A 5,539-nucleotide genomic window follows, 5' to 3' on the forward strand; every position below is an offset into this window, starting at 1 on the left:
TGTACTTGTGGAGTCTCCTAGGATACAGATTAGTGAATATGAGGTCTTGACAGAAGTGCAGGATTGCATGGTCAGTCTTGGCAAACTTGTAGGTGAGCAGACAGTTGGTGTATCCAGCAAGCAAATAAACTTTAGCAAAGAACCAGACTGGAAGGCCTTTAGCAGAGATACACAGCTGGGAAATGCAAGCTGCTGCATCTTTCTACACAGGCACACATTTTTCTAAGTCAGCACAGCTGAAGGAAAATTTAACTTTTGGAAAAAAGAATTCTTTCTTGACCTTTTTAACTATTGAGCTGATAAGTTCTACATGCATTATGGAATGCTGTTGGGAAATTATTAGTGTGAGATTCAGTAGAAAACTTTAGATCTACTCCTCCAAATTCTGTCATGCACGAACAAAGACATTTTCAGAAGGACTAGCTCAAGGGCACATAGCTTATTGATAGAATCATGTGTAGGGGGAAATGATTGGTCAATTTAAACTGCTAACATTTGAGTATGTAAGCATTCAAGTTTATATATAAAAAATGAACAGCTAAAGAAAAAAAAAAACAGTCCCTAAGGATAACAAGTCAGTTTTTGGTGAATTGTTTCTGGCTAGGGTATTATAAAAAGATGGTGGTTTGTCGTAGTCATAAGGACTATGGATTTAGAAATATTAGCTTAGTTCAGAATTCCTCTAAATGTTGTTCACAAATGAGGGTAAATGAATATGAGCTCACACCTCTGTAGGAGGTGGTTTCTTGGTTCTATGAGCATTTCACACATTTTAGCCCAGATATAGAAAATACATAAAGCTAAACAGAAGATTATCTAGGATACTATTTCTAGTTGAATTCACTCTCACACACTGTTGATTCTAGACAACAGTCATTAACTGATTCTTATGCATATGTGGTTGAAATGTAAGATCCTCATTGATATTTCCTCCCTCAAATATCACTGAATCTTTGATGTCATCTTGAGCATCAGTAAGAAGTAGAGTTTATTTTATTTTAACTTTCAAAATTCCCATTGTATTTGAATCGTAAACAAAGATTGCATCCCTAAATCCAATTGTTTTCATATAAATGAGTTCCTACTCATTGTGACAATCTATAGATTCTTATCAAATCACCTCATAGTTTTTATAGATCTTAAACATATCCTCTTTTTCCTATTTAACATTGATTCTTTAAAATGACCTAGTAAGATGTGTAACTCAAGACTAGTGAGGTTAAATTTTTCTTCTTTCTTTCTGCTATTTCCCACCACAAACTAACTGGCTCATCTCTAGGCATGGAAAGACCAAACCATGAGAAATGTACTTAAATAAAAATCAATAGCTTTAAAAAAATTTGCAAGATGAGATCTGAACCTGTTTTGCATTTATACTTTTTGATATATTGTTGACTACAATTAGAAAGGGATATAATCATTAATGCTAATAGTCAAATTACATCCTCTTTCCTCACTGCTTAAATATTATGAAATACATATTTTAGGCGATGATTGTTTCAGTGTTTAAAACTCACTTTTATAAATCAGTATAAATGAATACCCGTTATACATGTTCAAATAAAAGTAAAAAACTTCCAATATGCTGTGTTATTATCTACAATTGATTATATATATATTATGTGTATGTTCAAAGTACAAAATGCAGCAATGTTGTTAACAACGACAGGGTAATGAAGTGCTGTAGGTGAGACTGCCATATTTAATTTCTTGGAAATCTGTAAAGAAATTTCAGAGGTTAAAAAAAATATAGTAAGCAAAAAAAAAAAGTTGGAGAACTGTTAATTTTTAAATAAGTAGCCAGATGAAGAAAACATTCTTCTTAAAAAAAGATTAAGAATGTAAAAGTACATTTTAATATTTAAAAAGCATTTTTAAAAATCTATAACAACTTTATGACAAAAATCTGCATTTGAAAAAGGTCTGTAAAAACAGCAGGACAGACTTGCCCTCAACACCTTTTACTTTTTCTTGTCAGAAAAAAGTGTATGCATCTCTAGAACCATAAATGATGTTAAAATAGGCATTTATAAAATGGCAAAGAGGATTTCAAGGGAAGTTTGTATTTTTTGTTTGTTTGTTTTTTACAATTATTGGCATTGTGGCCATTAGTAGGCCACAAGTAAAATTTCTCTAGCTAAAAAGCAAAATTGAATATAAAGTTTTAAATGTATTAGGTCTGTTGCAGATCTCATTTTTTCAAAGCGTGATTCCATTTCTTCTAAGACTTTGGGTGTATACCGTACTACCAATTTAACCTTTCCTTGGGCTGCTTTCAGAAGTTCTACAGCTTTTACGTGATGTTCTCCTTCAATGCTCACTCCATTAACAGAAAGAAGTTGATCTCCTCAATTGAGGCCCCCATGCCTATCAGCTATTCCACCTGGAATTATTCTAGATATATAGATTGGAGAGCTTTGTTCTTTGCTTCCCATAATATTGAACCCAAGACTCTCTTCTCTTTTGGGTAGTTCAACAACTCAGGATGAGAATGTTCTTCACTGGTAGCAAACACAGTGACAGTAGCCTCTCTTATAGCATTGCAGAACTCACTTTGAAGGACTCTTTGTAAAACCTGAAGTTTCTGTTTTGGTACCTCTCCACTCCTTTGTAGTTTTTCCAACAATTCAATTGCTCTACAAATATCTCTCTCCAGGAGTACAGGTTCTCCCAGCGCCGCCATCTTCTCCCTTAGCAATCTAGAGTTTATTTTGAAAACAGTTTTCCCAAGAATTTGGTTCCCTGGAGGTGGGCAAGCTTATTTTTAAACTTGGTAGTTAAAAGTTTCATGATGTTTTTGTCCTATTAAATAAAGATATGGGGTACATCAAGACTTGGCATTAAGCTACTATAACTTTCAGTTCTCTGAAATAATAGCAATAATTGCTGAAAGAACTGCCGAAAGAACTTTAATACCACCGAAGCTTGGAGAACCACTTTGGTGAAGGGAGAGCTTTACAATAGATGGCCGATATTAATTCTTTTGGATTTTTAGCACACTAAGGCAGCAAGCATATCTTTATTTCAAACTTGAATTTGTTTGAAATTTAACTAGGAGGATTTAATCTTTGAACTTTAATATTTCCCTAGAAAGTGCATACTGCTAAAGGGCTTAGACACAATTTTATGTCATGTGAATGATGTTGGCATTTTATTATGGAATGTCTTTATCAATTTTATTATTAGATTTCTTAATGAGGTCATTTCAATTCATTGAATAACTCCTGATAGGCTATGTTGTACAATCTGATTATACCTAATTTTGGGATAAGAAATGGAAGAGAGAATAGATTTTCAGCCTTGCAGCAGTGTAGAGTTGGCACAAAATTTAATTAGTATGTCATTTAGGTCCATTGAAGGGCCCCAGACATAAAAAATTAAACATTCTCCAGTAGTGTCAAAGAATAGGCTAGTTTGGGAGAAGCAAACTCAGGAAGGCTTGTGCTGATAGACCATTAATCACCCATCACAAGGGGAATAACATCATCTTTGGTAGATCATGGTCTTTTTAATTGAGTCCAATGGTAAAAGAAAAAGCAGCTGAGAATAATGACTGGACATGACTTCATTTTTCTTCCTACTGTTTTTTCCAAATAGGAATAGTTCTTTTCTTTTCATTAACTTTATTGAGATATAATTGAGATAAAAGATCTTAACATAATTAATGTAAGCTGTTTGATAAATATGGATGAAAAAACCCACCTTTATACCATCTCCACAACTAAGTCATGTCATCTTGGGCATTACTAAATGTCTAGCACCTTCCAAATAGTTCTTACATCCTTGTTTGTATGTGTGTGTTTTAAGAACATTTTGACACGAAGTCTAAATATTATATTTCATTTAGCTTCGTGTTCTCCAAGTTCATCCAAGTTGTCCGAAATGGTAGGATTTCTATCTTTTTTTTAAAGCTGAATAATATTCCATTTTATGTGTGTACCCCATTTTCTTTATCCATTCATCTGTTGATGAACACTTGAGCTAACTCTTATCATGTTGGCAATTATGAATATTGCAACATAAACATGAGAGTAGAGACATTGCTTTGAAATTCTGATTTTAATTCCTTTGGAAATATACTCATGTGGCATTGCTAGATCATATGGTAATTATGCTTATAATTTTTTGAGGAAACTTCTTACTATTTTGCATAGTTGCTGAATCATTTTACATTTTGCCAACAGCATATAAGAGATCCATTTTCCATGTCATTTACAACACCTGTAATCATTTAGGTTTTTTTTTTTCTTTTCTTTTTTTTTTTGATAAATGCTATTCTAACAGATATGAAGTGATAGTGTATTATGATTTGATTTTAATTTTCCTCACAATTGATGACTCCAGCATCATTTTATTTACTCATTGACCATTTATATGTCTTCCTTTTGGAAATATTTGCTTAAGTTCTTTCCCTATCTTTATTTAACTTTTTTAAAATTAAATAAACTCTTACAACATGATAGGATCTTCTTTTCCATGGCTTAATATTATTATTATATTGTGTAAATATATCACATTTTCATTTTCTATTTATCCATTGAAAGAAACTGAGGTTGAATAATCCTTCAGGAAATATGGGAATGTAAGTATCTCTTTGGTACACTAAATTTATTTCCTTTGGATGTGCATATCCTGCAGTACATTTGCATCATATGACAGCTCCATTTTTAATTCTCAAATATACTTCTTTCCATAATTTATGCACTAATTTATTTTCCCTCCAACCATGTGCAAGAATTTGATTTTCTTCAGATTCTCATGAATACTTGCTGTCTTTCTGAAGATAGTCATTCTAACAGGTATAATATGTTATCTGGTGGTTTTAATTCACGTTTTCTTCTGACAAAGGTCTATTCTGGATCATTGACAATTTTAATTGGTTATACATTTTTGTTGCTATTGAGTTGTATGAATACCTTTTGTATTTTGGAAGTTAACCCACTTTTTTACCTGTATTATTTGCAATCTGTTCCTCCAATTTTTTAATATTTATTTTTTAGTTTTCGGTGGACACAACATCTTTTGTTTGTACGTGGTGCTAGGGATCGAACCCGGGCCGCACGCAGGCCAGGTGAGCGTGCTACCACTTGGGTCACATCCCCAGCCATGTTCCTCCAATTTCATAGGCTGTTTTTTTCACTCTGTTGACTGTTCCCTTCACTGTGCCAAACTTTTTAGTTTGATGTAGTCCAACTTGCTTCTTTTTTCTTGTTTTCCATGTTTTTTGTGTCACATCCAAGAAATCATTAGCCACACCAATGTCAAGAATTTTTGCCCTATTTTATTCTCACTCTACCTCTTTTAACTAATTAAAAAAAAAAAAAAGGAAACTTGAAAATATTTAAAAGCAATATCTAACACTTTTATACCCTTTTTTTCCCTGGACAGGAATTATCTAAGGAATGGGCTCTGATCTTGTGGAGCTGAGGGCTGCCCTCATTCAATTATACCTGAAGTAATAATTTACTTGACTCAGAGATTGAGATGGGGATCAACTTAATTAACAAGCATAATCATAACAAATACATTAGATTTAATT

The 5,539-nt window shown here is 32.8% G+C and overlaps 1 pseudogene; it reads right to left on the bottom strand.

Annotated features, from left to right (window-relative positions):
* Positions 1 to 2,108: 2,108 nt before the first annotated feature.
* On the bottom strand, positions 2,109 to 2,683 carry LOC143382275 (protein lin-7 homolog C pseudogene; annotated as a pseudogene).
* Positions 2,684 to 5,539: the final 2,856 nt, after the last annotated feature.

The sequence above is a fragment of the Callospermophilus lateralis genome, chromosome 16, assembly GCF_048772815.1.
Source record: "Callospermophilus lateralis isolate mCalLat2 chromosome 16, mCalLat2.hap1, whole genome shotgun sequence".
Lineage (NCBI taxonomy): Eukaryota > Metazoa > Chordata > Mammalia > Rodentia > Sciuridae > Callospermophilus > Callospermophilus lateralis.